Raw genomic sequence first — 26,788 nt, forward strand, 5'->3', positions numbered from 1 at the left:
GGTTGGATCTCCTTGCAGTCCAAGGGACTCTCAAGAGTCTTCTCCCACACCACAGTTCAAAAGCATCAACTCTTTGGCGATCAGCTTTCTTCACAGTCCAACTCTCACATCCATACATGACCACGGGAAAAACCACAGCCTTGACTAGACGGACCTTTGTTGGCAAAGTAATGTATTTTATCAGCAATATTTGTGACTCATTTGCTAGCAATTTAGGAAAATAAAGCTATAGGAATGTACTATTTACTAAATATTAAAGTTCACTAATTGATTCTGGAATAATCATGAGATACTTAATATTATCTCTATTCACAGATAAAGAGAGAAACTTAACGTGATTTTTTTTTTTAACTTTCTCATATCAAGGCTCAAAGTGCCACTATAAAATTTGATTGGTTACACACTCTTACACAACACTATTTTTTTTCAAAAAAAAACTCCATTTCCAGGAATAGATACAAGATACACCTCTGGTGTCATATATCTTGATGCCACTCTTTCAATATACATTTTTTATTTGAAAGCAAATTTGACATATCACCAAAAGAATGATCGAAACACTGAAGTGTATCTGACACTAGTTTTCTAACAAATCGGTGTTCTGCTTCTGCAACCATAATGTACTGGAACTTTAGTTCATAAACTTTCAAAGGACAGAGATTTTGTCCATAAATCTCATTTATAAAAGTTAATACAATGTCCTCAGCAACTTTTGAATCTCACAGCTCTAGTAAAAGAGAGAATGACCAAAGGACAACTTTAAAAATTCTGTTTGTTTTTTTTTTTTAGTTGAGGTCTTTTGAAATATAAATTGAAATATCATAATCTCCACATATTAGATAAATGAGCAAAATTTCAATTTAAGAATAAGAAATATTTTCTTTATTGAAATTTTTAATTTAATATACTGCCCTTTAATGCAGTATTTTCTCTTTTATTTTCTTCATAAGTCCTGTCTTTTTAAAAGTTATGCTAGAATTTCTCATATATCCTAATGACTCTCTAGTATTCTATGTCTGCCGACTTTTCAGTTAATTGTAAATCTGATCTCATCACCTGAGTCAAAACTAAATGACCCAAGAAAGATAAAAAAAAAAAAAAATCCTCCATGCCTGAAGTAAGAATTTTTAAAGTTCAATAATGGTTACTTATAATTTTATCAATGTTTTCTTAACTATCTCAAATGTTACTTCATTTATCCATTGTTTTATAATTCATTGGTAAGTTTACTTATCAAATATTTATTCTTTCAATCTTCAGACACAAATGGTGACTCTGATTTATGCCCTGCTTTTGTCTGTTTTAAAATGAATCAGTTCAACAAAATTAAGAGCCTGGTTTTGGAGTCAGGGTGTCTGGAAATTAGACCCTGGCTCTTCTACTCACTCTATCATTCAGTATACTAATCTATAAAAAAAATAATAATATCATTCTATAAGAGTGATTGAAATATTAAAAGTAACATATTTTCTCTCACAAATCCCAAATATACTATATGATAGGCATTATCTGTTTTAGAACATACAGACCCATATTAATGTGTTTTAATTTGTGCTTACTTTGTTTTTGTTTTTTTTATTGGGGGCTAATTATTTTACAATATTATATTGGTTGGTTTTGCCATACATTGACATGAATCTGCCCCAGGTGTACATGAGTTCCCCTTCCTGAACCCCCCTCCCACCTCCCTCCTCCCCTTATCCTCCCTCTGGGTCATCCCCATGCACCAGCCCCGAGTAGGTTCAACGCATGATACAGGATGCTCAGGGCTAGTGCTTACTTTGAAGTGAACACTTATACAATTTCCTAAAAACTATATATACAGTCTCCTTAAATCCTGTCTATATGTTTATTTCAGTGTTTCCTCTCCATTCTATCCTTCAGTCAATGAAAGTGAATCATCTAAAGTTGGTCATAAAAATAAAAAAAGACTATATTTTTAATATTATTAGCCAGTTATATTATAAATGTAGATAATTTTTGTATATTATAGTAGCCAACAAAACATAGCACCATGTATGTGTGTGTTTGTGTGTATGCACATATCTATGTAGATACTTTAGCTTGCTTTTCTTTTTTAAACTTGGGGAAACTGTAAGTACTAAGATTATGATTTAATTCCAAATTTGTGTTAAATTTGGAAGGTGATGCAAAGCCACAGCCACAGTGCTGTGAAGTCTGGTGTAGGGCACCAGACTGACTTGTTTTGTTGGCAAGGAGCAACAGCTGGGCCTGGGCTGCTCCAGATCCCATCAGATTTCTTTCAGCTTCTCTTTGTTCTGGGAGATCAAAAGAGAGTCATAATTGGATTCCAATTTGACCTCATCGATTCAAGTTTTCCCTGTAGGATCTAGTTAATGCTCTCAACTTACTATGCCATATCTAATTTCTTTTCTGAGTTCTATTCTCCTGACCTTCAACAACTCTAGGTAAACCATCTGACAAAGTCATGAGCCTTCCATGGGCATCTTCATGCAATGCACATATGCTTAAGATCTAATTCCAATAATAAATAATAAAAAATGGAGACTGTAATCTTGGCATCAGGCCCAAAAGATTTTGTACCCAGATAACATAGAATACAGCTTCATGTGAAATGTACATTGCCTTTTTATGAGAATTGGTAATATATAGGTTAATAATCTAAGTTTAACAAATACGTATAACAAAAGCTATACCAATAAAAGTCAGATCACAAATGAAATACTGAAATCATTACAAAAATGCAAAGATCCTTCCACTTGTGTATTGTGTGTTTGCTTTCTATTACACTATAACACTCAGGTTAAAGAAGAAATACAAATAAAAGTATAGTTTCTAAAAAGCAATAGTAACAAGAATCTAACATACAAAAATTTTTTAAAATTTTTTAAATAATGGAAAAAAGGGAAACAGAATAATGAAAAATCACAAGTTCAAGAATTATAAAATAAAAAGAAATGATACCAGTCAAAAAAATTTTTGTGAACAAGAAAGCATAAATACAAAATAAGAAACGTCAAGGGAGGGATAACTATCAAAGCAAAGGAAAAAAAAAAATTGAAGACAGACTTACTTGCTCAAAATTAGTCATACGAATTTGTCAACATAGATTTAGAGTCAGTATCTTTTTCCTTGCAGGTTCAGATAGTAAATATTTTCAGCTATGTGAGTCAATACTGGATCAACTATTCAACTGTACCATTTTTGTGTGAAAGCAGTCTTAGACAGGCACAAATGAATGAGCATAGTTGTATTTCACCCTGGGTCATAGTTTTCTGACTTTACCCTCGACAATGCATAATATTTCCAAAGAGAAGGTATTCAATCAAAAATGAATCTTGTATATAAAGGAAGTTTAATTAAATAAATTTCCATTAAAGACATAGAGAATATGATTTTATCTACCCTTCAGCAAGGAACCAGATCTAAATGGTGTTATATATAAACTCTACCAAAATACAAAAAGGCCAGATCATCATGTTGCTCCTTGCCATGTACTTTAGTTGCCTGGATCATATAAAAAGAAGTGCAATTAAAATATTATTTTAATAAAACAAGATGAACACCGATTTAGTGATCCAAATATTAAATTGTCAACAAAATAATCCAAAAAGACACTAAAGTATATATAATCAAGCGATGTTTAGTCAATAAAAAGAAAATCAATAACATGATTCACCATTCTATGTATCTAAAGAAAAGAAAAACATGGTTATCTTCAGTATGCTGAACAGTGATTCAACAAATAACCCTTCTTAATTTTGTCACACACGTCTATCTATCTACTTATTGTCTTCTTATTTATCTGTCATTCAGCCTATTATGTAGCTATCTAGTAAGCCTTTGTCTTACTTGTGATATTAGCATCATTCCTGCTAAAGTCAAAAATAAGGGAAAAAATGCTCTCTCTATTCAATATCATTTAAAAATCGGTATTATATGTCAGGCAATACTATTAGAGAAGCAAAATATAGAGTCATAAGAAACAGAAGAGAAGAATTAATGATCTTTATATTTACCAAAAATATGCTGAATACCAAGAAAATAGGTGTTAAAACTGAAACATAGAAAAAAACAGAATTTAATATTCCAGCAAGATATAAAGTGACCTACAGAAACAGCGTTAAATATAGACTTAAAATAATCGTTTAAAAGACATAACAAGGGAAAAAAACACTATTAATGTAAGCAACCAAATAAAGAGAAACCATTAGAAATAAACTTGGCTAAAGTATGAAAATCTATATGAGACAAATACTTCACAATTACTAAATTTATTCATATGGATTTGCATAAAATTAAAGACATCTCCTTCTCTAGGATATGGCCACTTAATTTGATGGGGATAGTTGAGCAACTAAAAAATATGATTTTCTTTTTAAAGAGAAAGTAGTGTGGGAGATGGAACAACATTAGACAATGCTAATAAGAGGCTATGGTTTTACAGGTGTTGACTGAGATGGGGTGAAACTGGTCATGAGAAATAAATTGTTTAAATAGCTGTGATAATAGGACCAGGGAAGGGTCATGCATATGAACACTGAAGTAATTCTGAATGATGTGAGGAATATGAATGAAGAGAAATACAGTGAACCAAGGGTGCAAACTACCAGTGCACGAAGTGGAGTATCTCAGAACAAGGAGATCTCTAGATAAGAATACCATTAAGAAGGTGATATAATGCATTATAATTTGTGACCAGAGTATTTGCTCTTTCCTCACTAGAGTTCTATAGTACTTTAATTGCTTTTTAAAACATATATTTTAATCATATATATTAATGTAAACATATTATTATGTTTAATGAACATAAACATAATATGACATAATAAACATAATACTAATATGAACATATATATTAAAACATGTATTTTAAACATAAAAACCTATATTTTAATTGGGCTTCCTAGGTGGCACTAGTGGTAAAGAGACTGCCTGCCAATGTAGGAGACTCAAGAGATGTGTGCTTGATCACTGGGTCAGGAAGATCCCCTAGAGGAGGGCATGGCAATCCACTCCAGTAATCTTGCATAGAGAACCCCATGGACAGAGGAGCCTGGTGGGCTACCGTCCATAGCGTTGCAAAAAGTCAGGCACAACTGAAGCGATTTAGTGTGGGTGCACACAAACAAACACACGCAAACCTTTTAATTACCATTGTTTCCTTTTATAGTCTTCTTATTGACAGCTAAAATAAATGCACAATGTGAGAGTTCTGAGTTAAGTTTTATTTGGGGCAAATTAAGACTGTAGTCTAGAAGACAGTATTTCAGATAGTTCTGAGAAAATGCTCCAAAGGGGTAGGGGGAAGGTCAGTATATATGCAATTATGGTGAAGAATGAGTACATGCAATCAACACATATTTTTTTGCAGAAAGTTATTACCACTCTTGTGAAGGTTACTGCTAGTCATGAGGAGCAGACCTCACCAGGAAGGATTTTAGTGATTTTCTAAATGTGGGGAGATGCAAGAATTGGGCTCACAAATCTTTTGAAAATATGTGTCTGGATACCTGCCCTGCCAGTTTTTCCCAAAAGACAGTGTGCCTCATTTCTTATTTCCACACTGAAATCCTTTCAGGGGCTGTTGAAAGTCAGCAGTTGCAGCAGCTCACAATTTGATCTTTGTAGATGTAGATGGCAAGTGTCAATTTGTAGGTGACACTGTATATGGAAGTATGTTGAAATATGTAGGCACTGATCTTTTTATAGGTTTGTATTCTCTGAAGAGTGCAATTATATATTGAAAGTGAAAGTCTCTGGATCGTGTCTGACTCTTTGCAACCCCGTGGACTACACAGTCCATGAAATTATCCAGACCAGAATACTGGAGTTGGCAGACTTTCCCTTCTCCAGGGGATCTTCCCAACCCAGGGATGGAACCCAGGTCTCCCGCAATGCGGCAGATTCTTTACCAGCTGAGCCACAAGGGAAGCCCAAGAATACTGGAGTGGGTAGCCTATCCCTTTTCCAGTGGATCTTCCTGACCCAGGTATCAAACTGGGGTCTCCTGCATTGCAGGCGGATTCTTTACCAACTGAATTATTGAACCTAAGAGAATAATTTCCATAAGGATAGGGGAAAAAAACATTCTTGTATGTAATTAAAAAATGAAAATAAGAAAAGGAAGACTAGGATGTTATATTCTTACTCTTTTTTATGTAGAAAATGAAGGTGGGAAGTTTGGCTTTTTTAATTTTTTAAGGAGATATTGTGATTTTAGGCTGCAAGACTATATGGGCTATCAACACAGCATTTTTTGTCTTTGAGTTATGAATCTCAAAGTTAAATTTCAGTCTCAAATATGAACATTGACATAATAATGTTCCTCATAGGAATAACAATGAAAACTTCATTATGAAAAAAAGTTAACTGGACAAATACACTTTAGAAAAGAAAAACAAGAGGACACCAGTTACTTAGCATGTTGCTTTCTAAAAGAAGACATCATGTTACCAAATTATTCAGGGTGATGTTGAAGCTGAAACTCCAATACTTTGGCCACCTGATGTGAAGAGTTGACTCATTGGAAAAGACCCTGATGCTGGGAAAGATTGAGGACAGGAGGAGAAGGGGACAATAGAGGATGAGAAGGTTGGATGGCATCCCTGACTCAATGGACATGGGTTTGGGTGGACTCCAGGAGTTGGTGGTAGAAAGGGAGGCCTGGAGTGCTGCGGTTCATGGAGTTGCCAAGAGTCAGACATGACTGAGCGATTGAACTAAACTGAACTGAACTGAAATGGATGGAGATTATAAAACATTTAAACATGGAGAACAACTTTTCAGGTCTTGTATCAGTTGATAATCTTCCATAGGAAACAAGGAGCTTCTCTTTATTTTTGGAAGTGAAGACTAGAGAGCGTTTGTTTAGGGGCAATACAGAATGTTCTCCTCTTCGTGAATAAGACAGATGGTTTCCAAGACTTCTTATGACTCTTATAGTTAAGAATTCTGTATATTATTTGATATAGTAAGTAACATGTTAGTAAGTTACTTGAATTAATAAGTCATTTCCATATGCCAATTCTTATGTAAAGTAGAATTTAAGTATAATTTCGTTAGTAAACTTTATATCAGTGGAAAAACTGTAATATCATTGATTTCTTAAGATAATATCAACAGAACAAAATGTACTTTGTGTTCACTACCAAGTAAATAATTCTAATCCTATAAAGATAGGAACAACAACAAAAAAAGCATTATATCTTGATGTCAAGGACTGGAAATAAATTTTGGTGTTAAGAAAATGAATTTCTTTTGTCCTCAATTTCTATGGGAGAAATTGTTTGGTCTCATTTTATAAGCAAACATTTATAAATAGTGATTTTGAATCTACATGGTTAACAGATCTTTTATAAGTAATAATTTCTAAAATAGGATAGAGGGAGAGGAGGACATTACTTACAGTACATATATTAAAATCCATAAAATTATATGATACTATAAGCAGGAAAATAATTATGTAATAACTAGCCATCAAATTCAAGGTCACAATTTCCTGGGAGGGATGGATATTTATTAATTTTCACACACCTGTTATAATTTCTAAAATACATTATGGACTATAAATTCGCTGCTAAAAATAGTTTCAGCAAAACTTTTGTTATTCAATAGCTAAGTCATGTGCTACTCTGCAACCTCACAGACTGCAGCACAGCAGGCATCTTTGTCCTTCACTGTCTCCTGGAGTTTGCTCAAATTTAAGTCTTTTGAGTTGGTGATACTATCGAACCATTTCATTCTCTGCCACCTCCTTCTCCTTTTGCCTTCAATCTTTCCCAGCATCAGGGTCTTTTCCAATGAGTTGGTTCTTCCTATCAGATTTCCAAAGAGTCAGATCTTCACATCAAATGGCCAAAGTATTGGAGCTTCAGCTTCAGCATCAGTCCTTCCAATGAATATTCAGGGTTTTTTTCCTTTAGGACTGATGGGTTTTATCTCCTTGCTGTCCAAGGGACTGTCATAAATCTTTGCCAGTGCCACAGTTTGAAGCATCAATTCTTTGATGCTTGTTCTTCTAACACTCACATCCATTGGGGGCTTCCCTGATAGCTCAGTTGGTAAAGAATCCACCTGCAATTCAGGAGACCCTGGTTCAATACCTGGGTCAGGAAGATCCCCTGGAGAAAGGATAGGTTACCCACTCCAGTATTCTTGGGGTTCCCTTGTGGATCAGCTGGTAAAGAATCTGCCTGCAATGTAGAAGGCTTGGTTTGATCTGGAAAAGGGAAAGGCTACCCACTCCAATATTCTGGCCTGGAGAATTTTATGGTCTGTATAGTCCATAGGGTTGCAAAGAGACAGACATGACTGAGTGACTTTCACTTACATCCATCCATGACTACTGGAAAGACCATAGCTTTGTATATATGGATATTTGTTGTAAAAAGTTATGTATCCCACTCTTAATATGCTGTCTATGTTTGTCACAGCTTTCTTTCCTAGGAGCAAGCATCTTTTAATTTTGTGGCTGTAGTCACCATCTGCAGTGTTTTTGGAGCCCAAGAAAAAAAATAATCTGTTCCTGTTTACACTTTTTCCCCATCTATTTGTCATGAAGTGCCATCACTGGATGCCATGATCTTAGTGTTTTGAGTAATGAGTTTTAAGCCAGCTTTTTCACTCTCCTCTTTCACCCTCATCAATAGACTTTTTAGTTCCTCTTTGCTTTTTACCATTAGAGTGGTATTATCTGCATGTCTGAGGTTGCTGATATTTCTCCCATCAATCTTATTTCCAGCTTGTGATTCATTTAGCCTGGTATTTCACATGATATACTCTGTATATAAGTTAAATAAACAGGAATGATCCATACAGTCAAAGGCTTTAGCGTAAGCACCCCACTCCTACTCTTGCCTGGAAAATCCCATGGATGGAGGAGCCTGGTGGGCTATAGTCCATGGGGTTGCTAAGAGTTGGACACGACTGAGCAACTTAACTTTCACTTTTCCCTTTCATGCATTGGAGAAGGAAATGGTAACCTACTCCAATGTTCTTGCCTGGAGAATCCCAGGGATGGGGGAGCCTGGTGGGCTGCTGTCTATGGGGTCACACAGAGTTGGACATGACTGAAGTGACTTAGCAACAGCAGTACTACTACAATTAGTACTACTAATACTAGTAGTAGTATTTGTTGCTCAGTAGGAAAAGGTGTACGTCAAGGTTGTATATTGTCACCTTGCTTATTTAACTTATATGCAGAGTACATCATGAGGAACGCTGGGCTGGAAGAAGCACAAGCTGGAATCAAGATTGCTGGGAGAAATATCAATAACCTCAGATATGCAGATGACACTACCCTTATGGCAGAAAGTGAAGAGGAACTCAAAAGCCTCTTGATGAAAGTGAAAGAGGAGAGTGAAAAGGTTGGCTTGAAGCTCAGCATTCAGAAAACAAAGATCATGGCATCTGGTCCCATCACTTCATGGGAAATAGATGGAAAAACAGTGGAAACAGTGTCAGACTTTATTTTTTTGGGCTCCAAAATCACTGCAGATGCTGATTGCAGCCATGAAATTAAAAGACGCTTGCTCCTTGGAAGGAAAGTTATGACCAACCTTGATAGTATATTAAAAAGCAGAGACATTACTTTGCCAACCAAGGTCCGTCTAGTCAAGGCTATGGTTTTTCCCGTGGTCATGTATGGATGCGAGAGTTGGACTGTGAAGAAAGCTGATGGCCGAAGAATCGATGCTTTTGAACTGTGGTGTTGGAGAAGACTCTTGAGAGTCCCTTATACTGCAAGGAGATCCAACCAGTCCATTCTAAAGGAGATCAATCCTGGATGTTCATTGGAGGGACTGATGCTAAAGCTGAAACTGCAATACTTTGGCCACCTCATGCGACGAGTTGACTCACTGGAAAAGACTCTGATGCTGGGAAAGGTTGGGGGTGGGAGGAGAAGGGGACAACGGAGAATGAGATGGCTGGATGGCATCACCGACTCTGTGAACATGAGTTTGAGTGTACTCCGGGAGTTGGTGATGGACAGGGAGGCCTGGCGTGCTGTGATTCATGGGGTCGCGGAGAGTCGGACACGACTGAGCGACTGAACTGAACTGAACTGAAGTGTCTGACCCTCAGGTCTCCTCTGTGCATGGGATTCTCCAGGCAAGAATACTGGAGTGGGCTGACATTCCCTTCTCCAGGGGATCTTCCTGACTCAGGATTGAACCCAAGTCTTTTGCATTGCAAGCATATTCTTTACTGTCTGAGCTATAGGGAATCCCAATGAAGAAGAAAAATTCAGTGAATAAGAAACACATGTTCTTCTGGAATTCCCTTTATTTCTCTATGATCCAACGAATGCTGGCAATTTGATCTCTGGTCCCTCTGCCTTTTCTAAATCCAGCTTATACATCCGAAAGTTCAGTTCATGTACTGTTGAAGCCTAACTTGAAATAAGCATAATTGAGCAGTAGTTTGAGCATTTTTTTGCATTGCCCTTCTTTGGGACTGGGATGAAAACTGATTCTTCCACTCCTGTGGCCAATGCTGAGTTTTCCAAATTTGCCAACATATTGAATGCAGCACTTTAACAGCATCATCTTTTAGGATTTGAAATTGCTCAGCTGGAATTTCATCACCTCTACTAGCTTCTTTCTTAGTGATGCTTCCTAGGACCCACTTGACTTCACACTCCAGCATGCCTGGCTCTAGGTGAGTGACCATTTTTGATATTATTCTTCTGTGTATTCTTGTTACATCTTTTTAATCTCTTCTGCTTCTGTTAGGTCTTTACTATTTTTGTTCTATACTGTGCCTATTCTTGCATGAAATTTTCCCTTGCTATTTCCAATTATCTTCAAGCAGCTTCAAGTCTTTCCCATTCTATTGTTTTCCTTTTTTTTTCTTTTTGCAAGCAAGAACAATTAGGTAAGAGAAATAAATTAAAAGCATCCACATTGAAAAGAAAGACATAAATTGTCACTGCTTGCTGATTTGACCTTATATATAGAAAGTCCTAAAGACTCCACCAAAAATCTTAAAACTAACAAACTAATTCAGTAAAGTTTCAGGATATAAAATTGACATACAAAAAAATACTTTCATTTATATAACTATTAACAAATTATGTGAAAAAGTAATAATGAAAACAGTTTCATTTATAATAGCATAAATCATAAAATTATACACATGAATTAATTTAATCAAGGAGGTGACAGATTTGAAAATTATAAGACATTGATGAAAGAAATCAAAATGGCACAAATAAATGGCAAGATATTCTATATTCATGGATCAGAAGAATTAATGTTAACATGCCTATTTTACTCAAATCCATCTAGAGATTCAACGTAGTCCCTATTATAAATTCAATTACTTTTTTACAAAACAGAAAAAAAAAAAAGACCTAAAATTCCTATGGAACCAGGAAAGACACAAATAGCAAAACAGTCCTGAGAAAGAAAAACAAATTTGGCATCAATAATTTATGAATACAGCTGGAAAAAGAAAAAAACAAGAAAGATTATGCTAAACTTGAAAACCTAGTCTAATGCATTTTAATATTCTTTGATAGCATATTGTTTTGATGTATGTGTGTGCACATGTGTCATATAATGTTGAATCACTTTAAACAGCTACAACTCCTTTCACTTTGGCATAAAACCACATAATAAAGAAAATTATGAAATGAAATGATAGAATTAATTATGCTTTTAGTGAGGAAAATTGTAAAAGCCTTACATGTATTTACTAAATATTACTACAATCCTATTAATTAGGATTTTTTTTCACATTTTATAGATGAGAAAACTGAGGCACAGAAAGAGAAAATAACTGTGACACAACTAGTTAGTAGCAGGGACAGTAGTTAAATCTAGGCATTCTGGCTCCAAATCATATATTCTTAATATCTTAGGTATAGGATTTCTTTGCTCATATATGCTCTGCTATTAATAGTACTTATACTAATGCAGTGATTGATTTTTTTAAAATTTTAAACATCTTTTCTTTACTTATCTTCCAAAAATTGAGGTAGAATATGTATTAAATTGAATACTAAAATTTTAGTACTTCACTTTAAAGTATAAATCACTTCAGACAGCTACTAAACATTACTACATTCATCACTTGAACAAAGAAATTTGATTTCAAATATCACAGTATTTAGGGCTTCCCTGATATCTCAGTTGCTAAAGAATCCACCTGCAATGCGGGAGACCTGGGTTTGATCCCTGAGTGGGGAAGATCCCCTGGAGAAGGGAAAGGCTACCCACTCCAGGATTCTGGCCTGGAGAATTCCATGAAATGTATAGTACACAGGGTTGCAAAGAGTCGGATACTACTGAGAGACTTTCACATCACAGTATTTTGCAAAGTTCATTTTAATTTTAAGAATATGTGAAGCAATTTAGTTCAATAGTATTTATCATCTTCAATTTCAAAATAAATTTCTGTCAAAATATTAAAGATCAGCAATAAAGTGCATTCAGGGAGTATGTCTGTCAAATATATATAAACAGGATTCTACATATAAATTACTGTAGTCGCAGTTTTAAAGGATGTAAACATTATTTAGTATTACAAGTTAAAGGCACAGTATAGAGGGTGAAGCATAAATAGATGGTTAGCTAAATGTAGCAGGAAACATATGAGAAAGAAGAGTGAATAAGAAAGTAACAAGTGCAGGATGTGATTTATAAAAGTAAAATAAAAAATCTGGTATCCAGGCACTTGAAAATCAAAAATTATAAATCTTTAGAACTGTACGGGTGATAAGAGGAAATTTAACTTATCTACATTTTGAATTATATAATTGCTAAAGATCTGTAGCATCCAAAATTTCCATAGCATTTTTCTCAAGTAGTGATTCCAGAAAAGCTTTTACCAGCTCTATTTATGGGAAAGAGTATGTTTGAATGCAGCCCATTCTTTCTTATTCTTTGCAGCAATATCTTTCTTATTTCTAACTCATAGATATTCTTCTTTAAACTGATATCTAATTTTCTCTCTTAGTGATCTTTTTGCCCTAGAGATAAAAGGTATTCAAATCTAATGCTTATTTTCAATGACACTCTTAACATTGTCTTAAGATATGCAGTCAAGAACATATCTTGTGGGTGCATGATGAATCTGGGTGCATGATAAACAATACTGGGGGCATGATAAATCATGTCTCCAAACATTCTTGCCAGCTAACGTAAAAGAACAAGAATGAAAAAAACAATTTCAACGTGAAGCTGCATAATTAGCATAACTTAATGCCCCAACCAGTAATGCTGAAGAAGCTGAAGTTAATCGGTTCTATGAAGACCTACAAGACCTTTTAGAACTAACACCCAAAAAAGATGTCCTTTTCATTATAGGGGACTGGAATGCAAAAGTAGGAAGTCAAGAAACACCTGGAGTAACTGGCAAATTTGGCCTTGGAGCACGGAATGAAGCAGGGCAAAGGCTAATAGAGTTTTGTCAAGAGAATGCACTGGTCATAGCAAACACCCTCTTCCAACAACACAAGAGAAGACTCTACACATGGACATCACCAGATGGTCAACACCAAAATCAGATTGATTATATTCTTTGCAGCCAAAGATGGAGAAGCTCTATACAGTTAGCGAAAACAAGACCAGGAGCTCACTGTGGCTCAGATCATGAACTCCTTATTGCGAAGTTCAGACTTAAATTGAAGAAAGTAGGGAAAACCACTAGACCATTCAGATATGACCTCAATCAAATCCCTTATGATTATACAGTGGAAGTGAGAAATAGATTTAAGGGACTAGATCTGATTGATAGAGTGCCTGATGAACTTTGAACGGAGGTTCGTGACATTGTACAGGAGACAGGGACCAAGACCATCCCCATGGAAAAGAAATGCAAAAGAGCGAAATGGCTGTCTGAGGAGGCCTTACAAATAGCTGTGAAAAGAAGAGAAGCGAAAAGCAAAGGAGAAAAGGAAAGATATAAGCATCTGAATGCAGAGTTCCAAAGAATAGCAAGGAGACATAAGAAAGAATTCCTCAGTGATCAATGCAAAGAAATAGAGGAAAACAACAGAATAGGAAAAACAAGAGACCTCTTCAAGAAAATTAGAGATTCCAAGGGAACATTTCATGCAAAGATGGGCTCGATAAAGGACAGAAATGGTATGGACCTAACAGAAGCAGAAGATATTAAGAAGAGGTGGCAAGAATACACAGAAGAACTGTACAAAAAAGATCTTCACGACCAAGATAGTCACGATAACGTGATCACTGACCTAGAGCCAGACATCTTGAAATGTGAAGTCAAGTGGGCCTTAGAAAGCATCACTACTAACAAAGCTAGTGGAGGTGATGGAATTCCAGTTGAGCTATTTCAAGTCTTGAAAGATGATGCTGTGAAAGTGCTGCACTCAATATGCCAGCAGATTTGGAAAACTCAGCAGTGGCCACGGGACTGGAAGAGGTCAGTCTTCATTCCAATCCCAAAGAAAGGCAATGCCAAAGAATGCTCAAACTACCGGACAATTGCCCTCATCTCACACGCTAGCAAAGTCATGCTCAAAATTCTCCAAGCCAGGCTTCAGCAATATGTAAACCGTGAACTCCCAGATGTTCAAGCAGGTTTTAGAAAAGGCAGAGGCACCAGAGATCAAATTGCCAACATCCGCTGGATCATGGAGAAAGCAAGAGAGTTCCAGAAAAACATCTATTTCTGCTTCATTGACTATGCCAAAGCCTTTGACTGTGTGGATCACAATAAACTGTGGAACATTCTGAAAGAGATGGGAATACCAGACCACCTGACCTGCCTCTTGAGAAACCTGTATGCAGGTCAGGAAGCAACAGTTAGAACTGGACATGGAACAACAGACTGGTTCCAAATAGGAAAAGGTGTACGTCAAGGTTGTATATTGTCACCCTGCTTATTTAACTTATATGCAGAGTACATCATGAGGAACGCTGGGCTGGAAGAAGCACAAGCTGGAATCAAGATTGCTGGGAGAAATATCAATAACCTCAGATAGGCAGATGACACTACCCTTATGGCAGAAAGTGAAGAGGAACTCAAAAGCCTCTTGATGAAAGTGAAAGAGGAGAGTGAAAAGGTTGGCTTGAAGCTCAGCATTCAGAAAACAAAGATCATGGCATCTGGTCCCATCACTTCATGGGAAATAGATGGAAAAACAGTGGAAACAGTGTCAGACTTTGTTTTTTTGGGCTCCAAAGTCACTGCAGATGCTGATTGTAGCCATGAAATTAAAAGACGCTTGCTCCTTGGAAGGAAAGTTATGACCAACCTTGATAGTATATTAAAAAGCAGAGACATTACTTTGCCAACCAAGGTCCGTCTAGTCAAGGCAATGGTTTTTCCCGTGGTCATGTATGGATGTGAGAGTTAGACTGTGAAGAAGGCTGATCGCCGAAGAATCGATGCTTTTGAACTGTGGTGTTGGAGAAGACTCTTGAGAGTCCCTTATACTGCAAGGAGATCCAACCAGTCCATTCTAAAGGAGATCAATCCTGGATGTTCATAGGAGGGACTGATGCTAAAGCTGAAGCTCCAATACTTTGGCCACCTCATGCGACGAGTTGACTCACTGGAAAAGACTCTGATGCTGGGAAAGGTTGGGGGCGGGAGGAGAAGGGGACGACGGAGAATGAGATGGCTGGATGGCATCACCGACTCTGTGGACATGAGTTTGAGTGAACTCCGGGAGTTGGTGATGGACAGGGAGGCCTGGCGTGCTGTGATTCATGGGGTTGCAAAGAGTTGGACATGACTCAGCGACTGAATTGAACTGAACTGAATGCAAATACTGGCTCGATAAAGGACAGAAATGGTGTGGACCTAACAGAAGCAGAAGATATTAAGAAGAGGTGGCAAAAATACACAGCAGAACTGTACAAAAAAGATCTTCACGACCAGGATAATCACGATGGCATGATCACTCACCTAGAGACAGACATCTTGGAATGTGAAGTCAAGTGGACCTTAGAAAGCATCACTACGAATAAAGCTAGTGGAGGAGATGGAATTCCAGTTGAGCCATTTCAAATCCTGAAAGATGATGCTGTGAAAGTGTTGCACTCAATATGCCAGCAAATTTGGAAAACTCAGCAGTGGCCACAGGACTGGAAAAGGTCAGTCTTCATTTCAATCCCGAAGAAAGGCAATGCCAAAGAATGCTCAATCTACCGCACAAATGCACTCATCTCACATGCTAGTAAATTCATGCTCAAAATTCTCCAAGCCAGGCTTCAGCAATATGTGAACCATGAACTTCCAGATATTCAAGCAGGTTTTAGAAAAGGCAGAGGCAGCAGAGATCAAATTGCCAAAATCCACTGGATTATGGAGAAAGCAAGAGAGTTCCAGAAAAACATCTATTTCTGCTTCATTGACTATGCCAAAGCCTTTGACTGTGTCGATCACAATAAACTGTGGAAAATTCTGAAAGAGATGGGAATCCCAGACCACTTGACTTGCCTCTTGAGAAACGTGTATGCAGGTCAGGAAGCTACAGTTAGAACTGGCCATGGAAAAACAGACTGGTTCCAAATAGGAAAAGGAGTACATCAAGGCTGTATATTGTCACCCATATGCAGAGTACATCATGAGGAATGCTGGGCTGGAAGAAGTACAAGATGAAATAAAGATTGCCGGGAAAAATATCAATAACCTCAGAAATGCAGATGACACCACCCTTATGGCAGAAAGTGTAGAGGAACGCAAAATCCTCCTGATGAAAGTGAAAGAGGAGAGTGAAAAGCTTGGCTTGAAGCTCAATATTCAGAAAACAAAGATCATGGCATCTGGTCCCATCACTTCATGGGAAATAGATGGGGAAACAGTAGAAACAGTGTCAGACTTTATTTTTTTTGTGCTCCAATATCACTGTGGATGTTGATTGCAGCCATGAAATCAAAAGACGCTTACTCCTTGGAAGGAAAGTTATGACCAACCTAGATAGTATATTAAAAAGCAGAGACATTACTTTGCCAACAAAGGTCCGTCTAGTCAAAGCTATGGTTTTTCCCGTGGTCATGTATGGATGTGAGAGTTAGACTGTGAAGAAAGCTGATCGTTGAAGAATTGATGCTTTTGAACTGTGGTGCTGGAGAAGACTCTTGAGAGTCCCTTGGACTGCAAAGAGATCCAGCCAGTCCATATTAAAGGAGATCAATCCTGGGTGTTCATTGGAAGGACTGATGCTAAAGCTGAAACTCCAATACTTTGGCCACCTCATGCGACGGGTTGACTCACTGGAAAAGACTCTGATGCTGGGAAGGATTGGTGTTGGGAGGAGCGGGGGATGACAGAGAATGAGATGGCTTGATGGCATCACTGACTCGATGGACCTGAGTTTGAGTGAACTCTGGGAGTTGGTGATGGACAGGGAGGCCTGGTGTGCTGTGATTCATGGGGTCGCAAAGAGTCAGTCACGACTGAGCGACTGAACTGAACTGAATGACAGATGATGCCAAATTGCGGGGGAAAAAAAAATAGCAATAAGTAAAAAGTAAGAGATCACCAAATTGCTGTGTTTGGCATCTTGGTCTGCCACCCTACCTCAGCCCAGCTGCAAAGTTTTCGGAAGAGTAAATGCAGATAGAAAATCAGCATGGAGGACAGAAGAAAGAGACTAGTGAAGGACCATGAGTGTAACTTTGTATAACCACCAAGATTAAATCTACTCTAAATCAAAAACAATGGAAAAGTGTCTAGATAGATTAAATCATGGTCTACAGCAAAAGAATTCAAACTATCAGCTACTTGAACAGGCACAATTCAAGGTTACATGTGCTATTTAAAGAAGTCAGTAAAACATTAAAAGATTGCATGATTTAAAGGCCAGTTCTTGCAATACACGGATTCCGTGCGAGGGGAAAAGAAAGGCAAAAGGAAGGGGAAAAAGTCCTTAGCAACTGGTATGAAGAAAAGAGAGATTTTTAAAGTATTGAAAGACAAACATAAACCATCAATTTGGAGTTCTCACCAAACCTTTCACATATCTGTAAGAAACTTTTCTTTTTAAAGATACTAAAGTCACTGGACTTTGTTATTCTGACAGAAGAGGGCACCATTAAACTAATAATATCATGACACATTTCATTATCATAAAAGTCAGTAAGAAGAAAATAAAGTCTTTGTGTAGCTCTAGCAGAAAATCTAAAAACAAAATTCCAAACAAATCAAATGAAGCACAATACCCAAAGAAAATGTTATTAGTCAAAAGAAAATATAAATCAACACTCCAGAGTTAAATATACTCAAACAAGCATCAAATACATGCAAAACTATGTTAAATCAAAAATTTTTTAAACTAAAAAATGGATAAAAAAGTGACAAATTGAAACCAGAATCATATGGAAGAAAATCATAAAATTTCTGTAATGAAGACTAAATTCCAGAAGTTCCCATGGAGATTATATTCATATAGAAATTTAATAAGGAACATTGAAAATAGAAAGAAATGCAATCAAAAGAAGGAATATAACAGAAAAAAGGACAAAGTTTAGCAAAGATTAGAATAATTAGAAAAGGGTCAAATGTATTTAAATTGTCAAAAAATAAAAAACAACTATGACCCAAGAAACTTTCCATAAATAGAAAAAAAATCTGAAAAAATTTACAAAGGAAAATCAACTTCAAGTCATATACTAGTAAGACCATTAGATTTCAACAGGATGAATATACTTCAATCAAGTATTACTGGTGAGAATTTTAAAACACGTGAAAGTGATGACAGTGGAAAAGAGAAAGTGAAAAGTTTGTCATATAGGTAAAAGTTCTGTATTAAATGATATCACAGTTAACAGATAAACTAACTTTTTAAAGGTCTGAGGTCATTAAATATAAACAAAATGGTAAAAACTACAGAAAAATATAAACCTTCCTAAATAAATGGCAAAAAGGTAAAGGAGAAAAGAATATATATCTTGTAGAAAAATAAATGCAGCAAAATAAAAACACAAAATTATAAAATATTACTACAGAGTTAGAAAAATCTTATCAGTCATAACAGTAAGAGAGAAAAATCAACTGTTTAAACAAAAAAAAAAAGATTTTCACTATGGTTCCCAGTAAAGACCTGTTGTATATGACACATATCTAAAACAAAGTAAAACAGAAAGGCTTAATATAGTGATCCATATAGGTCATTGAAGAGTATTGAGTAGAGATCCTTGTTCTATCCTGCCAGGCTAATCTGTCTATGGGATTTCAAAGGCAAGAATACTGGAATGGGTTGTCATTTCCTTCTCCAGGGAATCTTCCCAACCCAGGGACTGAATTTGGGTCTACCCAATTGCAGGCAGATTCTTTATCATCTGAGCCAACAGGGTAGCCTGCAAAAACAAGTCGCTCTCCTTCAAGCTGGAATCAAACCAACAAACTGAGGATAGCCATGGACATTCATCTACAGTCCTCCACTCTACCAGCCGACATATTGAAGGGTGCATGTTATACTAGTTATCCTTAGGTATCCTAGGTCCTTATTAGTTATCTATTTTATATATAGTAGTGTGTATGTATCAATCTCAATCTTCCAATTTACCCCTCTGAATCCCACCCCCATCCCTTACCCCTGGTAAAGTTTATTTTCTTCATCTGTAACTCTATTTCTGTTTTGTAGGTGAGTTCATTTGTTGTATTTCTTTCTTTCTTTCTTTCTTTAGATTCCACATAGAATCAGTATAATATGATATTTGTCTTAATCTGTCTGCCTTACTTCACTCAGTATAACTATTTCTAGGTCCATCCATGTTGCTGTAAATGGTATTTCATTACTTTTATAGTTGAACAACATTCCACTGTATATATGCACCACATCTTCTTTGTTTATTCCTCTGCTGATGGACATTTAGGTTGAGTCCATGTCCTGGTTATTGTAAATTGCACTGCAATGGGCACTGGGGTGCATGTATCTTTTCAAATAATGCTTTTCTCCAGATGTATGCCCAGGTGTGGGATTGCTAGATCATATGGTAGCTCTATTTTTGGTGTTTTAAGAAATCATATGGTAGCTCTATTTTTGGTGTTTTAAGAAATCTTCATACTGTCCTCTATGGTGTCTGTACCAGTTTACAATCCTACCAATAGTGTAGGAGGGTTGCCTTTTCTCCACACCCTCACCAGTATTTATTGTTTATAGATTTTTTTATGATGACCATTATGACCAGTGGGCTTCCCTCATAGCTCAGTTGGTAAAGAATCTGCCTACAATGCAGGAGACCCCATTTCAATTCCTGGGTCGGTAAGATCTGCTGGAGAAGGGATAGGCTATTCATTCCAGTATTCTTGGGCTTCTTTGTGGCTCAGCTGGTAAATATTTCCCCTGCAATGAGGGAGACCTGGGTTCGATTCCTGGGATGGGAAGATCCCCTGGAGAAGGAAAAGGCTACCCACTCCAGTATTCTGGCCTGGAAAATTCCATGAACTGTATAGTCCACGGGGTCACAAAGAGTCGGACATGACTAAGCGCCTTTCACTTCACTTCACTATTATGACCGGAGTGAGGTGATACCTCTTTGTAGTTTTGATTTGCATTTCTATAATAATCATTGAAGTTGAGAATATTTTCATGTGCTTTTGAATCATCTTTATGTCATCTATGGAGAAATGTCTACTTAGATACTTAAATCTTCTCTACTCAATACTCTGTAATGGCCTATATAGAGAAAGAATGTATAAAAGAGTGGATATATATGTATGTATAATAGACTCACTTTGCTTTAACACTGAAACCAACACAATATTGTAAATAGACACATAGCACATAAATCACCTTAATGATGTACATACTGAAAGAGGTGAGGTAAGACACAAATATAAACATAATAATAATAAGAAGCTTTAATATATCACACTCAGTATAAGACAGATCAAGTGGATGAAAAAATAGGCAAAGAGGAAAAAGTCTAATAACATAATCAACAGGGTAGACTTTATGATGTATATTGAATACAACATCCTACACAGTCTTCTCAAGGGCCTAGAATACATTCATAAAGTAGATCATACACTAGATTAAAAGTATACATGATTAACTTTAATAAAGAAGAATATTATAAGTACAAAAAATCATTCTGATCATAATGCACTAAGATTAAAAAATACTTTGAAACAAAACATGAAGACCACTTTTGTTTTCAGCTCTGGCACATGAAGAGCTTGAAAGTCATTAATCCCGTTCTCACACTAAGAGAAAAACAAAATAAAATGAAAATCAGGAATTTTTGTTAGACTTGTTGGACATGTGAGGTAATAGGACAAACTATCATCCTGACATCTAGAAAAAATAGGCAAGTATAGAAAGTCACAGTCAAGATCTGATTACCTGGAGCAGAATGATCTATCAGTTCAGTTCAGTCGTTCAGGCGTGTTCGACTCTCTGTGACCCCATGAATCACAGCACGCCAGGCCTCTTTGTCCATCACCAACTCCCAGAGTTCACTCAAACTCATGTCCACAGAGTCGGTGATGCCATCCATCCATCTCATTCTCGGTCGTCCCCTTCTCCTTCCGCCCCCAACATTTCCTAGCATCAGAGTCTTTTCCAGTGAGTCAACTCGTCGCATGAGGTGGCCAAAGTATTGGAGCTTCAGCTTTAGCATCAGTCCTTCCAATGAACACCCAGGATTGATCTCCTTTAGAATGGACTGGTTGGATCTACTTGCAGTCCAAGGGACTCTCAAGAGTCTTCTCCAACACCACAGTTCCAAAGCATCAATTCTTCGGCGATCAGCTTTCTTCACAGTCCAACTCTCACATCCATACATGACCACGGGAAAAACCATTGCCTTGACTAGATGGACCTTTGTTGTCAAAGTAATGTCTCTGCTTTTTAATATACTATCAAGGTTGGTCATAACTTTCCTTCCAAGGAGCAAGCGTCTTTTAATTTCATGGTTGCAATCACCATCTGCAGTGATTTTGGAGCCCCCAAAAATAAAGTCTGACACTGTTTTCACTGTTTTTCCATCTATTTCCCATGAAGTGATGGGACCAGATGCCATGATCTTTGTTTTCTGAATGCTGAGCTTCAAGCCAACCTTTTCACTCTCCTCTTTCACTTTCATCAAGAGGCTTTTGAGTTCCTCTTCACTTTCTACCATAAGGGTGGTGTCATCTGCATATCTGAGGTTATTGATATTTCTCCCAGCAATCTTGATTCCAGCTTGTGCTTCTTCCAGCCCAGCGTTCCTCATGATGTACTCTGCATATGGGTGACAATATACAGCCTTGATGTACTCCTTTTCCTATTTGGAACCAGTCTGTTTTTCCATGGCCAGTTCTAACTGTAGCTTCCTGACCTGCATACATGTTTCTCAAGAGGCAGGTCAGCTGGTCTGGTATTCCCATCTCTTTCAGAATGTTCCACAGTTTATTGTGATCCACACAGTCAAAGGCTTTGGCATAGTCAATGAAGCAGAAATAGATGTTTTTCTGGAACTCTCTTGCTTTCTCCATGATCCAGCGGATGTTGGCAATTTGATCTCTGGTGCCTTTGCCTTTTCTAAAACCTGCTTGATCATCTGGGATTTCACGGTTCACATATTGCTGAAGCCTGGCTTGGAGAATTTTGAGCATGACTTTACTAGCTTGTGAGATGAGTGCAATTGTGAGGTAGTTTAGCTATATACAAACATAATAAAAACACTTACACATTAATTTTGACAAATTACTGGAGATTTAGTAAGTATTAGTAAGGTAATGAGAAAAATTCATGGACTGAACTCTTATGAGCCTGCTGAATTCCTAACTTTAATAAATTTTGCCTCCAAAAAACCCACCTGGCTTTCATGGAGAAGGGTCAAGAAAGATCCCCTTTGATTTTGGTAGTATAGAGTAAAAAAAGTAAACATTTTGGAATACATTAAGAATTTTCTCCATAACAGAGTTGTACCTTCCAGTGAACATACTTAAAAAGCAAAAATAAACAAATGAAACCTCGTTGAACTTAAAGGGTCTTGCACAGCAAAGGAAACCATTGACAAAATGAAAACACAATTTATAATATGGGAGAAAGTATTTTCAAATGATACTACCTGCAAGGAGATTAACATCCAAAATGTATAACTCAGATAACCCAACATCAAACAAACAACAACCTAATCAAAAAATAGGCAGAAGTTCTAAATAAACATTTTTCCAAAGAAGACATATAGATGGCTAACAGGCACATGACATCACTAATTAGAGAAATACAAATCAAAATCACAAGGAGGTTTCACCTTGCATTGGTCAGAATGGCTATCATCAAAAAGTACTCTAATAATAAATGCTGGAAATGGTGTGGAGAGAAGAAAACCTTCATTCACTGGTGCAGCCACTAGGAAAACAGTATGGATATTCCTTAAACAGACTGAAAATAGAACTTCCATATGATTCAGTGATTCTACTCTGGGTATGTATCTGTCAAAAACAAAAACTCTGACTCAAAAAAATACATGCACGCCAATGTTCACTGAAGCTTTACTTACAATAGGCAAGAATGGAAACAATGCAAGTGCCTATAAGCAGATGATTGACTTAAGACAATGTGGTGTACATGTGATTTTAGTAATCATGTACGGATGTGAGAGTTGGACCATAAAGAAGGCTAAGTGACAAGGAATTGATACTTTCTAACTATGGTGCTGGATAAGACTATTAATAGTTCCTTGGACACCAAGGAAACAAAACCAGTCAATCCTAAAGGAAATCAACCATGAATATGCATTGGAAGGACTGATGATGAAGATCCAATACTTTGGCCATCTGATGTGAAAGGGTAACTCATTGGAAAAGATCTTGATGCTGGGAAAAATTGTGTGTAGGAAGAGAAGGGAATGACAGAAGGTTTGGATTACATCATCAACTCAATGAACATGAGTTTGAGCAAACTGTAGGAGATAGTGAAGGACAGGGAAGCCTGGCATGTTGTAGTCCATGAGGTCACAAAGAGTCGGACATGACTGAGCGACTGAGCATGCATGCTTAAAGGACATGGCAGTCAACTTGATGGAACTTCTAAAGATCAAAACTGGAACAATCTGAGCCACAGAAGTATGAATATTGTAATGTAATAATAAAATATAATCCATAGGGTAAAACAAATATGCATTAGTCTATACTAATAGAAAAAAGTAGCTAAATATAAGGGAGATAAACATTCTAAAAATTAAAAAAGGAAGAAAATAGGGAAATTAAAAATCAGCATTAGATATCGCAGTAATAATGGCTACAGATGAAATCTTCACATGGATAATAATTTAGCATATGAGAGCATAAAATATTGTATAGTTATATGTTAAACGTGTTTCTAAGATATTAAATATTATAAAGAGAGCAAAAAAGGTAACATGGTAGTAGAGAAACTCCAGAGTGGTCAGGGTTACCATTACCTGCAACATACAATGAGATATGTTGACATCCTGATGTGATGCACTGAGGACACAGAATTTCTGAGGCAGTCTAATCAAAATATGTTTCTTCATTCTAATCATGAGAAAACGTCAGGCAATCCAAAACTGAGGGAGCTGATATGAAATAACTAACCAGGGTCCATCAAATTTTCCAAGGTTATGAAAGATAAGAAAAACCTAGGGAATTACCAAGAATGTAATGTGAGATTTTTGAATAATGAATCAGAAAAAAAAGGATCATTACTAGAGGAAATAAAACTAATAGAAGTCTGCAGTTTACATAACATTATTGGGCACTTGTTCATGTTGAGTCAATTCTTCTACCTTGGTTCTTGAATCCTTGTAGGAAAGAATTGAGACAACAGACCAGGACAGCTCAAGCAGGCAGGATTTATTAAACAAGCAATATACCCTGGAGCCATGAGAGCAGACTAACCCACTTAGAAGTGGTCTTGACCCATCTTGCTTTTCTCTTTGATGGTTCCTGGGGCTCGATTGGTTGTGCCCTATACAAATGAAGCATGAGCCCAAGACCAATCGGGGAAGGGGGCATGTTTTTCTGCCAGAGGTTTTCACTCCAGTCAGTGATTTCTCTTATACAAATGAGACAAGCCTGAGACCAATCAGGGAAGGGGGATGTCTTGCAAATGAAGCATGAACATGGTTCTATCAGGGAAAGGACTGTGAGTAAGTTTTCCTGTAGCCTGTCATCATTCTTGACTGCCATTTTGGGCCCTGTTTTCCTGTTCTAACTACCTAGCATTAATTTGTAGCTTTTGGTAAGTGTGTTATTTCTGTACTAGATAACAATAAAGGAGGTTGGGTTAAGTGTAAACTGAAACTCTCTGTAATATTTCTGTAACTTTTTATAAGCCTAATATTAGTTCAAAATTTAAACTTTGAAAACTATGATAGTTATGCCTCTCTTGATTTTTCATTTTCACCAGGCTAAGTATCATCAGTCTGCACAAACAATTCTTACATTGTATGGGTTTATTGAAAGAAGAAGGAACTGGCAGCCCACTCCAGTACTCTTGCCTGGAAAATTCCATGGATGGAGAAGCCTGGTAGGCTGCAATCCATGTGTCACAAAGAGTTGGACACGACTGCTCAGCTTCACTTTCTTTCTTTCCATAGTTCCTTTTGGAGAAGGAAATGGCAACCCATTCCAATGTTCTTGCCTGGAGAATCCCATGGATAGAGGGACCTGGTAGGCTACAGTCTATGTGGTTGCAGAAAGCTGGTCACAACTAAGCAACTAACACACACACACACACACACACACGGGTTTATTGTCCTTTCTTCTCCTATCCAATATCATTTTAAAGTCTCATGTTTGTTTCCATTTCTTTCAAACTGTTAAGAGAACTATTTAAAAGACCAGTTTAAGCAGAGAAACACTCAAAAGACCAGCTAACAGAAAGGTAACATGGTGTCAAATAGGTCTCCTAAGTTCCTAACCTGTAGACAAAAAAAATGTCATATAAAAACAACTAGCATATAAAAGCAACTTGTATAAAATAATCAATAAAACTTACGTAACAAGGTACTCTCATAAGCCACAAACTAGAAGTAGTTACCAAGAGTAACACTGTCTGTATGATAATTTTTTAAAAAAATCATTTTAAAAGGGAGCAAGAGAATAATAAAAAAGCATGAACTAATCTTGCAAACTGCAGAAAACAGAACTCTCCAACAAATCTTCATTACGTAAGTGAATCTTAACTCCGAATATACATTTGCCAACCTTATCGGAGAGACATAAAGTCAAATGAAATTTTGAGTTTCAATCTGAGCTGAATGAAATATGCATGAGTTAATATAGCAAGTAGGCAAATACCTGAGTATTGACATATACTGAACCCTGAAAAATGGCCTAAAAATCTAGCTGGCAAAAACATCCTGCCAGAACAAAATTCTAGAATGAATAAACATTACTAAGAATATCAACTAATTTGTGTAGAACATGGTCAGTAGGGAAAAGGCAAGAGAAATTTCATATGGAGCCAGAGAAGGGAACAAAGTGAGAAAAATAGTGAAGTCTTGCTCTAAAGACAGGCCCATAATCAGATGAAATGTGTAACCCATTATATCAAAATCAAATGAATATGAAATTTTGAAAATAGTGATATCAATAAAAGACAAGCATAAATCAGGATTAGCTTAATGTGAAATAGCTTAGTAATTGAACAAACTGAAAAAAATTAAAAATAATATCTGAACTCAGAAAAAATACAAATAAGAGAAAAATAATTACTTCATAAATACAGATTAAATTAAAGCTAAAACCAGTATACCACTATGTGAACAGACACCACTGAATTGTTTAAAGAAACTGAAAGATTTAAATCAGAGAAGAAGAAAGGAATTCAATTGAAACGAGGGAGGCAGAAACTATGGCATGGTAGATTGAGAAGTTTGGCAAAATCACATGCTAAAAGGCAACTACAAAGTTGGACAAAATT

This window comes from Moschus berezovskii, chromosome 5, assembly GCF_049115385.1.
Source record: "Moschus berezovskii isolate FMDL1 chromosome 5, NW_MosBer_1.0, whole genome shotgun sequence".
Taxonomy (NCBI): domain Eukaryota; kingdom Metazoa; phylum Chordata; class Mammalia; order Artiodactyla; family Moschidae; genus Moschus; species Moschus berezovskii.